Consider the following 23,741-nt stretch of genomic DNA (forward strand, 5'->3'; position numbering starts at 1 on the left):
TCTTAAAGTGGAGTTCCACCTGAAAAAAATAAATAAAAGTCAGCAGCTACAAAAACTGTAGCTGCTGACTTTTAAAAATACATCACTTATCTGTCCCTCGGTCCAGCGGTGTCCTCACTACGGCTGGTTTCATTGGCCGCCTTCTCTTCCTGGTGCCGGCATCTTCAGCGTGGTCACCCAGCTGTGACAGCTTGCGGCTTCACATTCGGGTGCCCACTACGCATGCCCAAGAAGCGCTGCGCTTTGTGAATGGCTCCGTCGTCTTCTGGGACCTGTCACGTGTCCTAGAAGACTATGGGAGGGGGGACAACTTCCTTTGAATCAAACTATATGTAAACCCAAAATCTATGTTTAAGTATGTGTTGCATCTTGCCTAACTGTAAACAATTTCTTAAGCAAACAGATTTATGTAAATATGTTGCAAGGTTTTTTACCAGGAGATCCTGCCAGTAAGAGCACTTCCTGTTGATAGCCAGTTGACAGCACTAAGCCACTGCCTCACAATTAGCAACAGTGGCAGGACACAGGCAGTCCAATGACTATCTGAAGGCACTTGCATGGCAGGCTGATAAGCCTGCTGCTAACCATGAGGCTGTCAAACTGGAGTTTATTTACTAAAGCTGGAGAGTGCAAAATCAGGTTCACTTCTACATACAAACCAATCAGCTTCCAGGTTTTATTGCCAACGCTTAATTGAACAATTTGAACAATTGAACAATTTGCCGCTCCGTGAGGACGTCGATGACGAAACGCGTAGGGCGGAGCTTGATTGATGTGATGTCATTACGTTTTTTTGGCTGCCAGCTACTGCGCATGTGCTGAGTAGCTAGGCTCGTTTTATGTGATTGCTGTCATGCTATTGATGCTGGTGTCGGCCGGGACACCTCTTGAGTAAGTGCAATGAGTACCTAATAAAGGAATTGGCTTTTATAATATTGCACCATGAAGTCTCTGTTTCTCTCGAGTGCCTGACATTTCCCCCCATGGATACGATTGAAGGTGGTCTCTTTCTTTTGGAGAAGTGGATTTCCGATTAATTGCAAAGTTTTTTTCATCCTGTTATTTGATCTATGAGGATTGGTGTGTTGCAGAGTTTCGTTTCTGAAAATATCTCTATGGATGATCTGCCATCATATTATCAAGGTTTTTTTGGTGAAATTTTTCATATTTAGACATTTTTTTGCACAAAAGTTTTTTGCACTTAAAAAGTTTTTTTGCACTTTTTTGTGGTATTGGCATATATTTTTTTCTGGACTTATGATTTGATGATTTTTTTTATATATTTATATATATTTACTAGCGCAAATTATTTATTGCATTAATTGTTACACTTTATATATGGTGATTTTTTTGCAGCTGGTACACTATAAGTAAGTTATATAATTTTGACCATAGGCGCTATTATTAATTTTGCTTAATTGAACAAGCTGAGGTTAGAAGCTGATTGGTTTCTATGCAGACGTGAACCTGATTTTGCACTCTCCAGATTTAGTAAATAAATCCCTTTGTGTTGTTAGCCTGTGTTATTAGTAAGGTTACTGGTAGGATCTCCAGGTAACACATTTTTCAGCCGATTTAAAGGAAAAGATGTACTTAAGAATATCTTATAGAGTGAGGTCTGATGCCAAACATTCTTAAAAACAGATTTTTGGTTAACCACTTGCCCTCCAGAGGATTTACCCCCCTTCTTGACCAGGCCATTTTTTGCGATACGGTGCTGCATTACTTTTAACTGACAATTACGTGGTCATGCAACACTGCACTCAAATGAAATGTATGTCTTTTTTTTCCCCAAGAGTAGAGCTTTCTTTCGGTGGTATTTGATTGCCTGTGCGTTTTTTATTTTTTGCGCTATAAAAAAAAGCACCAAAATGTATTCTGCTACATGTCTAATACTTGTAAATTAATTGGTTTATGTGAAAGTGATAGCATTTACAAATGGCGGTATATATACTGGAATTTATTTCTTTTACTAGTAATGGTGGCGATCAGCGACATATAGTGGGACTGCAGTGGGCATTCTGACACTGGGGGAACTGACTGGGTGTCACTGACATCCCCAGTGACACCAATACAGTGATCAGTGCTAATAAAAAGCACTGACACTGTACTAATGACACTGGGCAGGAAGGGGTTAACATCTGGGGCAATCAAAGAGTTAACTGTGTGCTGTTTTACTATGTGGGCTGTGTATCTGTTTCATTGTAAGCACACTGCAGAGCCCTACAAAGCAATGTGCAGGAGCTGACAGCGGAGAGATATGCATTGTTTACATACAGGTCTCTCTCCCATCGGAAATCCTCGGAGATTCCCTGCCGACACCCAGTGACTGACAGCCGAGGCAGCGAATGGCAGCACGGGTAGGGCTCACGCATGCCCCCTACCCGGAACTTTAAAATCACACACACATATATATATACACATATATACATATACACATATACACATATACATATATACATACACACGTGATTTTGCACACCCGTGCCACCCTGTTGCAGTATTTATGCTATAGGGTGGTGCGGAAGCTGTTAATATACACTTTAATCATTACTTGAGGCCCCATAAGTATCCTCCTAGGTGTCGAAGAGCAATCTGAAACAAAGTAGAATTCACAAATTTATTTTCATGCATTTTTCATCACCAAGTTGTCAGCTGTGGAAAAATTAGTACCATCTATTTAAGTCTCTGTCTCTACAAAAAAAAGTTGTATGGTGCTCTGGACACTGTAAATAATTACTCCAATTGCCAGCCATGGTGAAACGAGTGTTATATTGTAATCTGGACACAGACATAGGACTGTATCCAATAATTGAGTTGCTATACTGTATGTTTCCAGAGCTCTTTTTTGGGGGTAAAGAGCCACATATAAGAAGTGTATTTTTCCTTTGATGAGGTCACTGGGAACAGAGATTGTGACTCACTCAGCAAAGTCCATGCTTGAATAATGAATTCAGTGACCACTGAAAACCCATTTATATTTTACACCTGCTTTATGATACATAGAGTAATGTTTAGTCATTTCCTATTCATTAATTCCTAGTCCAACCAGACCCACAATAGCTCCAGCAGTCATCAGTGCTGGTACAACATATCCACAGACATTCCATAATAGCTTTAGCATATGTCTCTGTAAAATAGTGAAGCTCCCCAAGCTCAATATTTTGCCTCCATTCATAGGGATGTAATTCTAGACTTGTGAATGGGTAGATTTAATTTATGTACAGAAAACTTTTTGCCACAGTGAAGAAATTAGTGATTTTGTCTAAAATAGTTCAAGTCTTTTAGTGGAAAAGTAGTGGTGCCGTGTTTGCAGTAACCCAGGATTATGTGAGTTAGGGCTCAGGAAATAGTCATGATGGTTCAGTTGCTGTACCTTCTTGCAGAAAAGTTACAGTATGTGACTACAGCTTACAGTATGTGACAATTTAAAGGCAAAGTTCACCTTTTCCAAAAATCATTGAATGCAAATGCAAGGGGCCCGATGGATTAAAAAAAACTGCATCTTTGTAAAATGTCAATCAGTTTTACTGTCAAACATGTAGGTCATTTTCCCCCCTGGAAGCTTGGATGAAAAGCCTCCAGGTAGCAATCCCCATGTCCTGCCTTTTTGCCAGGACATGAAAACCATTGGTTACTCACTCCATACAGAACAGGAGTGAAAAAAGAGGAAGCTTTTAACCTCTCACTTTAGATACGTTTTAAATTTGATTTCAATACCATACTACAAATTTGTGAAGCATTGGCTTATGCTCCTCACCTATCTACACAAATGTTACATTCCCGATGGACTGCATGGATCCTGACAAGGGTTAAGCAGCCGGAAATAGACATAGTCTAATAAACTGCATCTTGATTAGGTCAACCTCATACAGCCATCAATCATCACTTTTATTCATTTATGTTTCTTTAGCGCTTTTCTCCATGGGGACTCAAATCCTTTATCAACTGGCGCTCAGTAGAATATCATCATACTAGGGCCAATTTACCTGCTAGTGTGCCTTTGGAACTCAAGAGGAAACCTAAGTACCCAGAGGAAACCCAAGTGCCCCACGCAAGCACAGGGAGAACATGCAAATTCTTTGCAGACAGTTTCCTGGCTGAGATTCAAACCAACGACCCCTGTGCTGCAAGGCAAAAGTGCTGACTACTAAGCTGCTGTGCTGGCAAGTTAAGAAATTATTTTGGGTACAGGAAATTGTGGTCTTACTCCTCAGGATACATAAACTTTACAATATGGGAGACAGCTGTACAAAAGGAGAGGGGATTCCCAGTCAGAAAATGGTTGTGACAATTGCTGTAAAATACAGTCTTTATGTTATGCCTGAAATCCCTGTGAAGGTGCAAGTTCAATCTGAGCATTTTGGATGTATGACATCAGTAACATCTGTATACTATCTGCACAGCCCGACATATGGCACAGCATAAAAAAGAAAAAAAAAACTTTCCAGAGAAGAGAGAACAATGAGCTCCACATTGTCAGAGTGAATGATGACACGTAGTATGATAGCGCTAAATGCAGGAAGAGACAGATGAAAAGGGCAGGCATGACACAGTGATCCTGGTCATCTGGTTTCCTAAAGATGGACGGATGGATATAATTTGGGTAGAAAAGGAATCTCTGCATAATAAAAATTGATAATCTTTAATAATTCAGTGCAACAGTTGCATCTGTGCTTTGCTTCTTCCATTTGCAGAGTAAAATATTCACACCTACAGGCACCTAAGGGGAGATTCCAAGAAAATTGAAGAGTCTCCTAAGATCAAGAGTACAGAGACATGACTTTAAAACTAGCAGGAGGAAAGTTCAAAACTAATCTTAGAAAGTATTATTTTACGGAAAGGGTAGCTGATGATTGGGACAAACATACACTATATTGCCAAAAGTATTGGGACACTCCTCCAAATCATTGGATTCAGGTGTTCCAATCATCTCCATGGCCACAGGTGTATAAAATCAAGCACTAATGCAGGCCATAGACGGTTCATTTATTCACACATTTTCCAGCATAACCGATAAAAGAAATGAGAAGGAACCGCAAAGATCGGCTGATGCCATTGCCCCACTAACAGTGCGAAAATCAGCCGATTATTCTTTCGGACGAAAAATCTGCTGATAAATGAACCGTCTATTGCCTGTACTAGGCATGCAGACTGCTTCTACAAACATTTGTGAAACAATGGTAGCTCTCAGGAGCTCAGTGAATGCAAGCATGGAACCGTCATAGGTTGCCACCTGTGCAAAAAGTCCATCCGTGAAATTTCCTTGCTATTAAATGTTCCACGGTCAACTGTTATTGATATTATAACAAAGTGGAAGAAACTGGGAAGAACAGCAACTCGAAGTGGTGGGCCACGTAAACTGACAGAGCGGGATCAGCACATGCCAAAGTGCACAGTGCGCAGAAGTCACCAACTGTCTGTAGAGTCAACAGCTAAAGACCTCCAAACTTCAAGTGGCTTTCAGATTAGCACAACAATGCATAGAGAGCTTCATGGAATGGGTTTCCATGGCCGAGCAGCTGCATCCAAGCCTTACATCACTAAGTGCAATGCAAAGCGTCGGATGCAGTGGTGTAAAGCACGCCACCACTGGACTCTAAAGCAGTGGAGACGTGTTCTCTGGAGTGACAAATCACACTTCTCTGTCTGGAAATTTGATGGACGCAAAAACATGAAAACAAAGAGGGTGCAAACGCCTGGCGCATTACCTTAAATCAATTTATTGAGAAATAAGAGACAAAAGGTTATACTCACAAACCAAGTGAGCTATTGGCATGTAATTGCATAAGCACAGGGACTTCAGCCTTTGCTCTGAGGAAGGGGACAGGGTCCTCAAAACGTGTCAGTGGCTAACACCATATTGTCACCAGTTGGAGGTGGAGAGCAGTCCACATTGTGCAATTACATGCCAATAGCTCACTTGGTTTGTGAGTATAAGCTTTGTCTCTTATTTCTTAATAAACGGTTTTAAGGTAATGTGTTTGTGCCCCCTTTGTTTTCATGTTTTTGTGTAGTGTTGGATTTCCCCAGTCTGAGGAGGGCTGCACCACCATTTCTTTCCAGTCCTGGTTGTGAAAGGTCTATGGGATCACACTTTGAAAAAATTTGCGCTGAAGAAATTTTGTAAAAGATGACAAAATTGCACAAAAAATTGAATTTGTGATTGAAGATGTTCTGATGCAGTCATTGCTACTTATGGCATCATTAGGCCAATCTTATTGGTTAAGAAGTGATAAAACCTCTTACCATCCTTGCCAGCAGTATTAATAGCCTAAACTAGCTGTGACTTCAGGACCAAGCATTGTGTAAACAGTTGGCGCTATATACGGTAAATCCTGTAAATAAAAAGTCAATCCTATGCATCTGGACAATCAAACAATGCTTTAAAAAAAATCACCCTTTTTTGAGGGAAAAGGATGCTACGAGATCTTTAACCAAATTAGAAAAGTTTTGTTTAGTGATAAGCCTATTTTGTTGAAAGCACTTCCTATATCTTACAGTCTGGCTGTCAGTGACATCACCCCTTGCAAAGCTGCTTGTGCAGTATGTCATATGTGGACACGATGCCGCACGATCCAGAGGAGTCCTGTGCAATCATGTGACTAACAGTAAAAAAGGATTTGTGCTGATATTTCAGCAGGGTGGAAAATATGTACCAACTCCCTTTTGTACATTTAAAACAGGACTAATTTCATGAATGACTAATTCCTCTATCGTTTTACTTATATCCTATCTGAGTCTGCTATTTCTTTTGGTGTAAGAATGTTAAATACAGAAACATCTGTCAGGATATCCTCCCTCTGACCCTGGAATAAGTGTTCACACGTCACAATGCCCAGGCCAGCACCTTTGCTAAATACATTCCAAATGTCCTAATAATCAATACTACTCATTCTTCCTCTCTGTTCTACAAACAGAGCACACACAGCCAGATAGGGTTCCCCCCAGGAAAGTCACATGAATATAGTGAACATACTGTATAAAGGTTTTTCCTCGAATATAGACAGTTTGCACACCAACATTCAACAAGACAGCATGGAAGAGAAACTATCAGGACAGATGAACTGATCTTAAAGTGGGTCACCGCAGGAAGCTGTCTGTTTCTAGATATTTCTGTGGTGGATGTCATCTCTACAAATGCTCTGCTCCTGCATATGGGCCCATTCACACTATAATGCACATAAAAATGCGCCTAAAGTCAATTGCACTTCCATGCAGTTTTATACATGTTTCCATGCATTTTTATGTGCATTTCCATGTGGTTTTATGCATAGTTCTTTTTCTCATAAAGGTATGTTTTCTCTGACCTAATTGTGGGTGAGAAGCATTGTGATGCATTAGTGTGCATTTACATGCATTTCTATACTTTGTGGTGCAATATTATGTAAACGTTGCATAAAATTGCACAGCTCTGGAATGCAGAGAAACACAGCATTCTGGTGTGAACATAACACATATAAACTATTGCTTTCTATGTATCAATGCAGATACCTATGTTTTATCATGAGGAAAATGCAGGTAGGTGCACAGAGTGTGAATGGGCCCTAAAGAGGTCTATGTAAAGATTGCCATTTGTTTAGCTTTGATGTTTAAAAATGAGCAAACCTGTCACTTGGAATGAAATGTAAGAATGTTTTAAAAATTTAACTTTTGGGTGACTAGAGATCTGATTTCTTTCATCCTAGACCTAAAGTTGCCCCCCAGACAATTTCATGTTTATGGGAGGCCCCTGGCTCCACCCAACCAGTCAATGTCAATCAGGCAACTATGGAATAGCCATTATTTCTGAGATACCTAGGGCTCCTAACTCCAATCTATCCGCTGATATGAACAGAAATGTTCAGCCAAGCAAACAGACTTGATACCTAATCTCCGCAGTTGCAATGATCACAGGGGCATGTGACTTACCCTTAGGGCCCTTTCACATGGGCATTGTCCAATGTAGACAAACTAAATGGGCATGGAAGAAAGCAAAAAAGGCATCTGTCCCATTCAGCAGGTGATCCGGTCATGGATCCCCTGCTGAACAGATCGGATTGGCTCTGCATGAAAGAACCCTTTTGTGGGTGGCCACTAACCTTACTTCACAGTGGTCATGACTTACATATTTCAAAATGATGAGCATTAGGCTAGCCATAGACAGGAGAGGGCAGTTGCCAGCCTTATATAGGATCCAAGAAAAATCTTAATTTAAGTAGCAATGATGATCATGTGTAGGAACTTGCCAAAGACAACAACAGATATCACCAAAATGACACGTTTCATAAATGTTTTATGTTAAGATGGTTTATTGTAAGATGTTAAGGCACATAAAAAACATTGGAAATTGAAAAAAATAAATACAAAAGATTCTAGCTTTACAAATTGATTAGCTTCAGAATTGCTCACTTCAAAACAAGGTGTATTGTTCATCTTTAAAAGAAATATGACGGATTTGGTCACTTTTGAGTGGCCCAATTATTAAGGAGTGTGTGACATCAATATTTGATTTTGTGGGAATTTTTTCCTACTAATGGCGAATGGCACTGTAAAAACAGGAAAGCTTATCCTCCGACTGTAAAATACAGAGGTCTGTCTGCTTCTGTCCAAATGAAGATAATGATGGCGGGTGTGCCACTTTTGCTTAAATTTTGTCCCCTTTTCATGTCTCAAACTGTTGAAAGGAAAGCTTACCATGTTGCCATGCTGTGAACTCAACCCATTGCGAAATGCTTAACTTTATTTCGTTTAATTAACAACATCAGCATTCGTTGTGTAATGTTTAGACCTCTCTGGCATTTGTAGCTGTGTATAGAAATGTTTCTTTTGTTACTCTGCACCAGACAGCCCACTGACCTATCAGTACATGCCAAGAAGTTTGTCTATGTATGCCACCACCAAAAAAAACTAGCCACCCATGTAGGCTGTTGTGCAGCTTGCTGACAGGATTATCAGAGTGAAAACAAGTGTGTCTCAGCTGTACTATCTCCACAAACATGGAAATTGTAATCCAAGCTAAATATTTAATTTCTTTGTTAAAAGACTCAATGCTTGGATGCTTGTAGCAATTGGCACAACAAGTTGCAAAAGCAAAAAAGAACTCTGATCCGATTTAAATAGCAACATATTGTTTGGACAGTTGCCTGTAATTGGTAAACATTCTATTCAGAGGACTAAACAGTACTGCCAAAAGGAACCACAGAAATGCTTTTCCCTACAAACTTTTGTACCTGCAAAAAAGGAAAGGAATGCTCACCTCTTCTGCTGGCCATGTCGCCCAGCACTGTTCTGATGTAGAGTAATCCCAATGTGAATTTTCTTCTAAAACCAACACTTATGGTATTGTCAATTACCTGTGTCACCCACTAACACAACCCCTGGCAAAATATATGGAATCACCACTCTTGGAAAATATTCATTCAATTGTTTAATTGTGTAGAAAAAAAAACTAATCACAAACATGCCTCAAAACTATTTTCATTGAACATTCCAACTTTCTAGCTTTCAGATGCACTTCAAAAAAGAAAAAAGAAAACTGTAGTCAGTTGCAACTGTTTTTGCAGATCAAGCAAAGGAACAAAAATATGGAATCATTCAAGTCTGAGGAAAATATTATGGAATTATGAAAAACAAACACTACAGTACACCACTAGTACTTTGTTACACCACCTCTGGCTTTTATAACAGCTTGAATTGTCTAAGGCATGGATTTAACTATCAAAAAACAGTATTCATAATCAATCCGACTTTCTCTTATTGAACTTGCCAGATCAGCTTTCCAGGTTGGACTATCCTTGTCATGGACTATTTTCTTTAATTTCCGCCAGACTATTTGCAGGCCATGCCATTGATTGTATATGCCTTTCTTGACGGAATGTTTTCACAATTTTTGCCCTACGTCAAGATAAATTATCATTCTGAAAAATGATGTCATCATCACCAAACATCCTTTCAATTGATGGAATAAGAAAAATGTCCAAAATCTCCATATAAACTTGTGCATTTATTGAAGATTTAATTACGGTCATCTCCCCCGTACCTTTACCCGACCATGCAACCCTATATCATCAATGATTGTGGAAATTTGCATGCTTTCTTCGTGCAGTCATTTTTCTACATTTCATTAGAACGGCACCAAACAAAATTTCTGGCATCATCTCCCTGCCCAATGCAGTTTTGTGATTCATCACTGAATATCACTTTTATCCAGTTATCCACAGTCCAGGATTGCTTTTCTTTAGCCCACTGTATTCTTGTTTTTTTCTGTTTAGATGTCAATGATGGTTTTCGTTTGGTTTTTCTGTATGTAAATCCCATTTCCTTTAGGCGATGTCTTACAGTTCGATCACAGACATTGACTCCAGTTCCCGCCCATTTGTTCCTCATTTGTTTTGTTGTGCATTTTCCGTTTTTAAGGCATATTGCTTTACGTTTTCTATTTTGACGCTTTGATGTTTTCCTTGGTCTACCAGTACGCTTCCCTTTTATAACCTTCCCATTTGATTTGTACTTGGTCCAGATTTTAGACACAGCTGACTGGGAACAAACAACATCTTTTGCAACATTCCGTGATGATTTCCCTTCTTGAAGAAGTTTTATAATCCTCTCCTTTGTTTTAACTGACATCTTTGAGACCAGATTAGTGATGTAACTAGGGGCTGAGTTGTGGATGGCTTTATAAGTTGTAAGTATCTTGAATTTTATTTTTTTGGTGAGTGGGAGCCAGTGGAGGAGTGGCAGACACTGAATGGTTGGTAAGGTGGATGGGTCTGGCAGTAGCATTCATGATAGACTGGAGGGGGGATAGCCCATGCAAAGGTAAGCCAGTGAGGAGGGAGTTGCAGTAGTCAAGGTGGAAGATGACCAGGGAGTGAGTTAGAAGCTTTGTGGTGTCATTGGTTAGGAAGGAACGTATCTTGGAGATGTTGCAGAAGTTGAGGCAGCAAGCTTTGGATAGTGATTGGATGTGGGCCCCAAAGGATAGTTCAGAGTCCAAGACTACACTTAGAACCTTGGCATCTGGGGACGAGTTGATGGTTGAGCCATATATTTTGACAGAGAAATCAGTGGAAGGGGCATGTAGGGGAGGAAATATTATGAGCTCAGTTTTGGATAGATTATTTTCAGGAAGTGTTGTGACATCCAAGCTGATATGTTTGTTAATAGATTAGTGATGCATATGGAGACTGATGGAGTGAGCTGAGGGGTAGAGAGATAGATTTCTGTGTCATCAGCATAGAAATGGTATTGAAAGCCATGGGAGGCAATCAACTGACCCAGAGAGGAGGTATAGATTGAGAATAGGAGGGGTCCCAGAACAGAACCTTGGGGAACCCCAACAGAGAAAGGAAGAGGAGAAGAGAAAGTAGAATTGTAAGTGACACTGAAGGTGTGGTGGGATAGGTAGGATGAGAACCAACAAAGAGCACAGTCATGCAGACAAAAGAGTAGAGTTTTTTGAGGAGGAGGGAGTGGTCCACTGTGTCAAAGGCAGCAGAGAGGTCTAGGAGTAGGGAGTACAGAATAGTGTCCATTGGTTTTAGCCATTAGTAGATAGTTTGTAAATTTTCCTCCCTTCTTAAAGTAGATCTAAGATCATTTTTGTTGTTTTGGATGGAGTGGAGATGGTTTAGAACAGCCATCAGGTTTTTATTGATGTTTGTGTTAGTGAGATTCAACCTCTTTTCCCTGTTTACCATTATCATTGAAAGTGAAAGTAAAGAAAATCCAAATTTTGGGTTGTCCCCAGAAAAGTAATAGAGGGGATATGTTCCAATGGACACACTGGTCCTAGTAATCATAGGGCCCCAAGAGATTCCTTTAATTTGTAGGGATTTGTTCTCACTTTCTGTTTTGGCTATGGGTCAGAAAGTGAAAGTATATTTACCCAATGGGACACAAATAACAAAGAAAACCTGACAGGGGTTATAACCCTCCCTTACTATATCCAAAATGAAAAATAATTTTGCCTATAGTTCTACTTTAAATTCACATTCACAGCCTACTGCCCCCTCTTCAGAGGTAGTAGTGAGTGGATCATCCTGGGTTTAGGGCTACTACATCCCTATATTATGCCCAACCAGAAAATTGTTTCCCATGGGACTTTAATGCAGTCATGACACCGTAACTACATTAAACAAAATAGGTCTTATTGATGAAAACTTGCTTGTAAAAAATAAAACCAATTAATGTATCTCTGGCATAGATATTTACAGTCTGAACCTTTGAACAATATTAAGTAACAGATAACAGATGGGCACTATTCTACAGTAAATGATTGTGATTATTTTTATCCAAATGCATTTCGATTGCATATGCTATAATCTTCATCAGGGGGAGCTTATACAAAAAATACCTCTAATATAAGAACACAGCAGAGTATGCACACAACTCACATTTAGCTGCATCATAATACATATATATCTTAATAATTCAACTGCAAGACTTACATATATTGCCAGAAACCAAGCAAGGTCATTAAAAAAGTTGGCCTGAGGACCCCCACGGATCGACACCCAACCCCCAGGGAGCCAGAAATGGCCACCCCAGGTAAGGCAGATGAAGCCTGTTCAGCAGCCAGTACTATGTGTAAGAAAAATAGAAAATGAATAATAAAACATAGGATCATGCCTTTCTATATGCTGTATAGCATTATTATCAACAGTATAAATTATTGAAGGATGAGTATAAATATTCTAAAAATAAATATAAAAAAGTATAAATCTCATGATGGGTGTCTGGATTACCAGCACCTAATGTCAATGTTATCCACAAAGGTGGATCTGCCTGACTGAGCATGCTCTGGTCTCCTCACAGTATGGGCATTACCCAGCTGGTGTGCATGCTCAGTCAGGCAGAACCGACTTCGTGTCCGTGGCACCCCATAATTATTGCCATGCGCGGGTCTTGAACATACGTGCGTAACATCATGGTCTCATGGAGTCAAGTAGGTGCACGATGATGTCACCATGCTGTGCAGGAACAGGAAGTGTCCTGAGCTTTGCCAGTGGGGATTGCACAGCTGAGGGCAACAGTAAAGGTCAGCTAGGCCTACTATCAATTTTTGCTATTCATCTTGATCAAGTAATTTGGTTTACTGTAGCTGTAAAACATTGGATTTGGATTCCTGTGTCCTGAACTGTGACTTTTATCAAAAACATTGTATTCCACTATTGAAGACTTTATCACACATAGATGGCTTCTGGGCCAGTACACATAAGTGCTGTGCAAGTCAACTTCATAGAACCACCCACAAAATCTCTATAGGAAACATTTACATTTTTTACTGTAAATTAGAGACTTGCCAAACATTGACTGAATCCATCTGACATGAACTGGAGTTTTTGCCAGAATTTGTCTGAAAGTAATGGGATGCAAATATGACATCCAAAATTACCATCTGCTTGGTTAATTGTCCAGCAAAGATGTGCAGAATATCAGCATGATTGTATAGAGCCAGAGTCTGGAGCCTGGGCCAGGTCATCCTGTTGCACTGCAAAGCTCCTCTATGTCTGCCATGTCAAGAAACGTGCAAGCAAGACTGGGATCAAACCCAGAAAAGTCATGACTAATGCAGGCCATAGATGGGTAGAAAACCGGCCGATTTTTCTTAAAAAAAAAAACGAAATCTCGGTCGTTCAAGCGGCTGACGTTACCAGGAACGGTAAAAATAAAAAAAAAAAAAAAAAAAAAAAAAAAAAAAATTCGGCCGATTTTTATTCCGTCTACAGCCGGCAAAAAGTGTCCCTGCAGAGAGCTCCGCTATTTCTTTGACAGTTCTTTGACATTTATAGCGGTTGCAACAATGTATCTATTTGTATCCATTTAGGATACAGATGTTTTTATTTGGAAACAAATAGATACATTGTTCCAACCGCTATAAATGTCAAGGAAGTGTCAAAGAAATAGCAGAGCTCTCTGCAGGGACACTTTTTGCCGGACTGGAATTCCTCTTCTTCTTCATCCTCTTCTTCTTCCTCCTCTTCTTCTTCATCATCCTCTTCTTCTTCTTCATCATCCTCTTCTTCTTCTTCATCATCCTCTTCTTCTTCATCATCATCCTCTTCTTCTTCATCATCCTCTTCTTCTTCTTCTTCTTCATCCTCTTCTTCTTCATCCTCTTCCTCTTTTTCTTTTTCTTCATCCTCTTCTTCTTCATCCTCTTCTTCTTCTCCTTCATCCTCTTCTTCTTTTTCTTCTTTTTGTCTTCCTCTTGCAGGTCACTGCTCATGCGCAGATTTTTCGACCCATCTATGGCCTGCATTAGTGTATCTAAAGCCAAGAACAAAATTATAATACATTGCAGTTTACCATACCTTTAGATGTAGTGGCTGCATTAGTTTTCATTTTCTGTCTTTTTTTCCTTTTATTTCCAACTGGTTACCCTGCCAGTAATACACTTCCTAATCAGTGCACACAATTTTTGGTAGGATAAACATATATTTTTTGCAAGCAATGAGATCAGAACATTGGTTATCTGCAACTCAAGAAAGATTTACTGGAACAAGAGATTTCATTCTATCAGCTGGCTTCCCTGGATGCGTTTCACCTGTTGGTAGGGCTTAATCACAATGTGCAACACCAGAGACTTAAACATGTTTCCAATGGGACACAGATAGCGAAACAAAACCCAAAAGACATTCCAAAGATGTGTGCAATGTCCAAATAAAAAAAAAGGCTTTAGATATGCCACCACAGGCATTAGAGAGTAGAAAAATATGCAGATGTTAGTAAACCCTCCATCAGGTATTTATGCGGAGTACCATATCCCCAAAAATCTATTCACATTATGCTGACACTTCCAGACTTACAGCAACTGGAAATGCATCAATAAAAAGTATGCAGTTCAGCCTGCCTAGTCTGACTTTATTATCATTTATGTATACGCATGAGTATTTGAGAAGTAACTGACAAAAAATTATTTATAGTGCGCTCCCCCTACATCTAGATAATGAATTATTGCATCTGTATGAAGTAATCAGGATAAGCGAATGTGTACAGGTGCATCTCAGTGCATTAGAATATCATCAAAACGTTAATGTGTTTCAGTTATTCGATTCAAAAAGTGAAACTCATATTACACAGAGTGATATATTTCAAGCATTTCTTTATTTTCATTTTGATGATTATGGCTTACAGCTAGTAAAAACCCAAAATTCAGTAACTCAGAAAATTAGAATATTACATAAGACCAATAAAAAAAAAAAGATTTTTAATACAGAAATGCTGGCTTACTGAAAAGAATGTCTATGTACAGTATAGTAAGCAGTTAATACGTGGTTGGGGATCCTTTTGCAGGAATTACTGCATCAATGTGACGTGGAGGCGATCAGCCTGTGGCACTGCTGAGGTGTTATGAAAGCCCAGGTTGCTTTGATAGCGGCCTTCAGCATTGTTGGGTCTGGTGTATTTCATCTTGACAATACCCCACAGATCCTCTATGGGGCTTAGGTCAGGCAAGTTTGCTGGCCAATCAAGCACAGTGATACCATAATCATTAAACCAGGTATTAGTACTTTTGGCAGTGGTGGTTCTTGAAGAACTGAAACCAGCTGTAGTCCACTCCTTGTGAATCTCCCCTAAATACTTGAATAACGTATGCTTCACAATTCTCTCAAGGCTGCGGTTATCTCTGTTGCTTGTGCACCTTTTTCTACAACACTTTTTACTTCCACTCAACTCTCCATTAACATGCTTGGATACAGCACTCTGTGAACAGTCAGCTTCTTTAGCAATGACCTACCTTGTGTGACTTGCCCTCCTTGTGGAGGGTGTCAATGGCTGTCTTCTGGACAACTGTCAAGTTAGCAGTCTTCCCCATGATCGTTTAACCTACTGAACCAGACTGAGAGACCACTTAAAGGCTCAGGAAACCTTTACAGGTGTTTTGAGTTAATTAGCTGATTAGAATGTGACACCAGGGGGTTTATTTACTAAAGCTGGAGAGTCCAAAATCATACTCCCTTCTGCATAGAAACCAATCAGCTTCCAGGTTTCATTGCCAAAGCTTCATTGAACAAGCTGAGGTTAGAAGCTGATTGGTTTCTATGCAGAAGGGAGTCTGATTTTGGACTCTCCAGCTTTAGTAAATAAACCCCCAGGAGTCTACAATATTGAACTTTTTAACAATATTATTAATTTTCTGAGATACTGAATTTTGGGTTTTCACTAGCTGTAAGCCATAATCATCAAAATGAAATGAAAGAAATGCTTGAAATATATCACTCTGTATGTAATATATCTATGTAATATATGAGTTTCACTTTTTGAATTGAATTACTGAAATAAATTAACTTTTTGATGATTCTAATTTAGTGAGATGTACCTGTATATTGCACAGATGTAAATGCAGTGTGAATGATTTGACTATCTTTGTAAATAACACAGTACATTCTGTCTGCCAGAGACTGATACACCATTGCCACCTGCAATCACATAACTCCATCTGTGTGTCGTGACAACTATCATGCAGCTGCTACCAAAAACAGCTGCAATAATGGACAGGAATGGAACACAGATCCTACATTAAAAAAATAATTAAAAAGGACACAGGGGGGTTGATTTACTATAGGCAAATAGATTATGCACTTTACAAAGTGCAGTTGCCCCAAAGCTTAGTAAATGAGCAGAAGCTGTTCTGACTTCCATCATACAATCATGTGAAATAAAAATGCTGTTTTTTTTATTTTCCTTGACGTGATTGGGTATTCTTTGCAAAGTAAAACTTTACCTCATTTACTAAGCTCTGGAAAAACAAAGTGCACAGTCTATTAGCATATAGTATATCAACCCCAATGATTACTGACAGCAGCTATAATAGCCACAATAATCTCATGTAAAATCCGACAGGCTGGTTGTACTGAAGTTGATTGATCGATCAACTTGGGTACATTCAGCCTGTTTATACATTGTTTGAATCTCGGTTGGTCCCTGCAGAACTGACCGAGATTCGAACCATCTATGGCTGGCTTAAGGCTAGCCATACACACTTTGGGGTTAATTTACTAAAGGCAAATAAATACAAGAGCAGTTGCTCTAGAGCTCAGTAAGTGAGCAGAAGCTCTGCTGACTTCCATCCTCCAATCATGTGCAAGCAAAAATGCTGTTTTTTTTTTCCTTGCATGTGATTGATTATTCTTTGCAAATTAAAACTTTATCTCATTTACTAAATTCTGGAGCTACGGCACTTGCAGAGTGCACAGCCTATTTTCCTTTAGTAAATCAACTGCATAGATTCTTCCATCTAAACAGGAAGGATAAAGGAATCTCCACTGTCAACTATTTTAGTAAAGCAAGTGACACTAGTAGCAGCTTGAATATAAAAAAAATGACTGTATCTGCTGCGTCAAAGTTTCAGTAGAAGTATGCAGGTTGGGTGGTGCTGACAGGGTCATCTATAGCTCGAAATTGGAGCCATATATGGCTAGATTAAGGCAGCCCATACTTTGATCTTTTTTTTTCCGTTCAACCAGAGGGTTGAATGAAAAGAAAATGACCCGGTGCCCCCATCCTCACACTTGATGTGGATGGAGGAATGTAGGATAGCGGTATTGTATTCTGACAGCTGGGAGACTTCCCATCACCAGAATACAATGATCTGCGTTGACAACTACAACTGGCGGCACTGATCGGTTGGGAAAACCCAACAGGCAGGTTGTACACAAGTTGATTTATCGACAACCAGCCTGCCTATACATGTACTGAAATTCGGAATTTCAATCCATGTCTGGCAGTCTTAAGAGTCTTCTGTAACAGCAGCAACATAGTAACACACGTAAGAGGGAAGGCAGGTATAGAAGGCCCTGTACAGTCATTCCAAGTGCATCTATAAATTCTCTGACATCATTCTTGGCAAGACAGTTTGTTGCTGCGGTTGTCACAGAAACCTGACTCTAATTTCCTACCATTACTCTCTATTGAACCTGAGCTGCTGTGACCTTTCACCCCACAGCCAATTCTACACAGAAATCTCACCACACAGCCTTTTTTTTTGATTGAAAGATTTAGTCTAACATTTTCTGGTTACAGAGAACCCAGCATCACCTATGAACCTGAAATTACATTGGCTCTGTACACTGAACCTACAAACATGTGTTAGTCTTGATTAAAATATATACAAGTAGCCATACACAGAGCCTGCAGTGAATTACTTCAAGGTTTACTCAACACTAATATTCCCACCAAGTCTAATCTCCATGGCACGAGCGACTTTAAGAAGTAGTGCAACTAAACGTTGCACTACTACTATTATTACTATTTAAAAAAAATATATGGCAATGTACACTAAGTCACTCACACTAGTCTCTGCACCAGAGTAGATTACACTTTAATGCTGCCACCATAGTCACCAACTAACTTTATACAGTTATACAAAGGTGTATACCTCATAGTGCTGTTCAAATGTAGAGCTAAGAAGGAGCCACTAGATTTCGGGCCTATTTCCCCACACAGCACCCACAGCCAAGCACAAGTAATTTTCCAAACTCTCTCCGATGGCTCAATAAACAGTCTAGAGGTTTTGCTTTTTTTTGTGTGTTTATTTTAGGAACAGTGAGCTTGGATGGGTAATGGGGGTGCATAGGATACCCAGAACTGAAGAAAAACTGTAAATTCCAAACAGTTGACATGTGAAGTCTTTGGCTGCTCTAATCCAAACTGTGAACTGTGCTGCACAACAGTGGGAATAATAGTGCAGCAACAACTAGAGATAAAGGTTCAAAACAGTTCTGCTAAAGACACAGCACCTGGTTGTATTGAACAGCACTTGACTTCTCTAGTCCCACAATTAGAAAATTAGTATGCTCCTGGCTGTCTTGCACTGCACTTGAGCTATACTTGGTACTTGGACCCAGACACGTGAAGTATTGCACTTCACTGTCCTCCCCTTCCTTTGGGGGTGATGGCTGGGTCATACTCACTCAGTCCCATTGAGAAACTCCCATGATCCAGAGTGGCTGCTGTCTTGACATGTCTGCTGGACAGACTACTTCTGGTCCAGCTAGGAGTCTGCAGCTAAGCTGTCACGTACCTGGTGATGGAGGCCAATGGAGAGAGGGCTTCCCTTGTGGCCCCTGAGAGTGGGACAGTGGGAATCAGGCCCAAAGTTGCACAGGTCGCCTGTAGGAGTGCTGGTTGGTGGTCCACTCAGAAGCACAGCTGGTGTACGGAGATAGGTCTGCAGACAGGAGGCGCCTGTGCGGGATTTAGATGTTTACTGGGTAGTCGGTTCAAGCCAAGGTCAGGTACCAGGTGGGAATCAGAGCAGACGTAGTCAGATGGGATAGCCAAGGTCATACACAGAGGAGAGAGTATCCGTAAGCCAAGCCGAGGTCAGATCAGGGGTAAAGCAGAGTAGACGGGTCCAGGAGCAAGCCTGTTAGGGATCTGGGTATTACCAGAAATGTGTGGACTGACACAGGGAAACACAGGCTCCAGGTATAGTATAAACAATACAATTTATTAAAGACTAAACAATACATAAACGCAGTGCAAGACTAAACATAAACACAGTGCAACCAAACCTCCAACAGATAACAATAAGAACAATACTAAATGTAGTCGGACAGGCCGGGTCGGTAGCAAACGGGCAGGCAAGGTACAAGGAGCAGGCGGAAGCGTAGTCAGGAATAGCCGAGGTCAGGACAGGCAGAGTTCATGCAGAGTCAGGATTAAAGCAGAATCAGGATCAGGCAGGAAGCAGACAGGATGCAGGTACAGGGGCTCATGGGAAATATACACCAAGGCCCTGATCACAGGCCTGGCCATTCCTTAAATACACCTGCTGTAATCAGCCTCAGGTGATGGCTCATTGCAGGAGTGAGCCTCTGGTTGCTGAGAGCACCCGCTGGCCAGCCCTGGTACTGCAGCCCACAAGGCAGGTGAGTCCCACCACCACTGGCAAGTCCATTCCTGACAAAGCCGAGTCGGTATCAGGAAATCCCAGGTCACATTCACAGGAAACAAGAACAAGGCACAGGGAGCTAGAGAACATCCAGAAACTTGAGGAAGTTATGAGCCTCCTCATAAAGGCCGTCTGGCACCAAACTGAGGCTGATGTGTGCTTCTGCGGCCATGCAGGGTACTGGCAGAAATGCCAGAACTTCTGCCGTGGACAGGACCCTGACATAAGCCATGATTTGGAAAAGCACACAACCCTCTATACAAGGCCTCACAGCTGAAAATGCATACTGTATCAGAACAAAAGCCATGAAGTCAAAGGAACTGCATGCAGAGCTCAGAGACAGGATTATTGCAAGGCACAGATCTGGGGAAGGCTACAAAAAATGGCAGGACTCTTCTAAGACCAATCGGGAGAGAAGGGCCTTAGTATGAAAGGTGACCAAGAACCTGATGGTCACTATGACTGAGCTCCACTGGTCTTGTGTGGAGATGGGACAAAGTTCCAGAAGGACAACCATCACTGCAGCTCTCCACCAATCTGGGCTTTACGGCAGAGTGGCTAAACAGAAACCTCTCCTCAGTGCAAAGCACATGAAAGCCCACTTGGAGTTTGCAATAAAAAGCACCTGATATACTCTCAGACTGGGAGGAACAAGATTCTCTGGTCTGATGAAACCAAGATTTAATTATTTGGTCTCAATTCTAATCGTTATGTCTGGAGGAAACCAGGCACCGCTCATCACCTGCCTAATACCTTCCCAACAGTGAAGCATGGTAGTGGCATGGTTTTCTGAGAGACTGGTCAGGATTAAGGGACAGCTGAATGGAGCAAATTACAGAGATCTCCTCAGCGAAAACCTGTTCCACAGCTCTCAGGACCTTAGACTGGGCCGAAGGTTCACCTTCCAACATGACAGTGATCCTAAGCACACAGCCATGACAACACAAGAGTTACTTAGGGACTACTCTGTGAATTACCTAGAGTGATCAAGCCAGAGCACAGACTAGAACCCTAGTTAACATCTCTGGAGAGACCTGAAAATGTCTGTCCTCCGATGGTTCCCATCCATTCTGACTGAGCTTGAGAGGATTTGCAAGGAAGAGTGACTGAAAATCCCCCAATCCAAGTGTGCAAAGCTTGTAATGTCATACGCAAAAAAGACTTGAGGCTGTAATTGCTGCTAAAGGTGCTTCAACAAAATACTGAGTAAAGGGTCTGAATACTTAAGTACAAAATTGAAGGGTTTCTAAATACTTTATGAATGCACTGTATGGGCTGCTCCTCCACCTTCTAGGTCCACCTTTCAAAGGATTGATGGAAGCTCCAAAAATATTAAGACTGAAACTTGTCCCTCTGCCCACTATGTTTTTGAAGTCTCCAGTGAATTTCAGAAGACGGGAGGTAACAGAGCCACAGCCTGTGAAGTACTGCACAGCCTGCTAAACACAATTAACCCCGCTACTCTGCATACAGAGGAGCCAAACTAAATTGTCTACAGTATACACTCTAGCAAGCTAGGAGAGTGCTACATAAAGAGCATTGTAATTTTCCTATTAGTGCACCAGAGGAGATAACAAAAGCACTCATAAATACACACACAACCTTTTGGGTTGTAAGAAGAAGCACATACAAATGCAGGAAGGTCATACAAATCTCACGTAGACTGAACCCTGGTGGTAAATTAATCCAGAACACCAATGCAGCCTGATGACAGTGCTAACCACTATGTAACCAGGTTATATATTTCTACTTAAACCTGCGCTAAACTATGATTGGATTACTCAGCTGCTGTGTCAAGCACCTATAGGTGCTACATATATAAAATCCATATATATGGAGCTACAAAAGAGGGAACCCCTATTCCTAAACTTAAAATTTTCCAAAGTGCAATAAATCAATAAACATTAATAAAGTGTTCATCTATGTAAAGTGACAATAATATTAAATACAAAGAGCAATAAAGTGTCCAGTGCTTTACATAAATACATATATATCGTGTCCAGTTCTTCCACAATAAACTGTCTAAAAATGCAAAGCCTCTGCCACTGTCCTTTGCCCTTTGATAGGCATTCGATAACCATCTTTCTCGATAGCCACGTTGGATGAATCTCTTTTTCAGGTTTTTAGCCTCTGTCTCAAAATCTGTATCATCTGTGCCACAAGCACGTAAATATTGCCCAACAGGTATATTGTGGACTAATGACCTTGGGTGAAGGTGACTGTATGTAGAAGATTATTGGTGGAGGTTGGTTTTCTGTACAATTTAGTCTAATCATGCCATTGTCTCCTAATTCTATAATCCTAAAAAGTGACCTGCTGTGAATCACACTCACTGGTGAAGGACAGATTGTAACTTATTGCCCAAATTGTAAACAAATTGCAGGGCCTCCTGTTTACTTCTTGTACATAGGATGAGGACGCTGTCAATGTACCTGTACCAGGTCAAAATCCTGGCTAGGTTCACCGATGACATCCCCACTTCAGAGTCAGATCTCCCAGTCACCTAGGTAAAAATTGGCATATGCCGGGGCACACTAGGTGCCCATAGCAGTGCCTTGTGCCTGGCAAAAATATTTTTGATTAAATGTAAACTTCTGTGTTAACAGGAACTCCATGGGTTCCAACACAAACAGGTTATGTCTACTTTTGTTTAAAGCTTGTGTACCCAGGACCTTATGTATCACTTATGATCCCCTATCATGGGGTATAGAAGAATAAAAGGCCTCTATGTCTAAGGCCAAAGTCTCCCGTGAAACCGCCACGTTAACGTAAGTAAATGTAAAGTGTCTCTCACATAAGAAGGTAGATTTGTGACAAATGGTTGAAGAATTTGATCAATGTATTCACTAACACGTTCTGTAAGTGAACCTGAAATAATAAGACAGCCTGGGGGATCCACAGCAGACTTATGAATTGGCAATGCATAGAAAACTGGTGAACTTGGGAACTCTACGGTCAGGTATTCCATCATCTCCTTGTCAATAACACTGTCATTGTAAGCCCTATTGATGAAGATAAACAGTATTTTTTATCTTGTTCAATATTTAGATGGAAAACCATCCAACCATTATTGCGTAATTCCCTCATAACCTAATGTTTCTGGGAGATCAAGTTGTCTCGTGCTGATGAGCGGGAGTTTAGAGTTTGCAACTGAGTTTGACCGGCTTGCCACGGAGATGGCTGAAAAGGCTCTCAGATGGGCCAAACACACATGCTGGCTAGAAAACTGAACTCGGCAAGTCGTTTAAGAAAGCTGATACAAATCTGGACTTGTCTTGGCGACCTCACATCTGACCCCTCCAAAATTACCTCTCTTTTTGCCTATTTCTTATCTTCTTTAAATACACAGTGAACCCCTTCCCTACTGATTAAGCAGATTAGGTTCTTTCCAGACCCATGTCTCCCTCCCCTCTCTGAACCTGCCTTTGAAAGCCTGAATGCAGACATTTCTGAGTGAGAGATTTCTCTTGCCATCAAGGCTGTCTATCCCTCTAAAGCCCCTGGGTAAGATGGCTTCTCAGGCTTGTATTATAATAATTTTGGTCCGCGTCCAGTGCCCTATTTGATGGCTTACCCTAACAGCCTCAGAAATGGTGCAATGCCCTCTCCAGACTCCTTGAAGGCCCACATCTCCATGATTCCCATGACTAGTGAGGAAGTAGCCGAATCCCAAGGCTTTTCAACCAATCTCTCTTCTGAACAAGGGCATCAACATTTTTGGGAAGGTCCTGAACACTCGGATCAATCACTACCTGCGTACGCTCATCCAAAAGTGGGCTTTATCCCCAGTCAACAGGTAACAACGATGTCCGTAAGGTTGTCCACCTAATCCATTTGTTGAACCACCATAATATCCCGG

This window comes from Staurois parvus, unplaced genomic scaffold, assembly GCF_062004578.1.
Source record: "Staurois parvus isolate SC_StPar_1 unplaced genomic scaffold, SC_StPar_1.0 ptg000352l, whole genome shotgun sequence".
NCBI lineage: Eukaryota > Metazoa > Chordata > Amphibia > Anura > Ranidae > Staurois > Staurois parvus.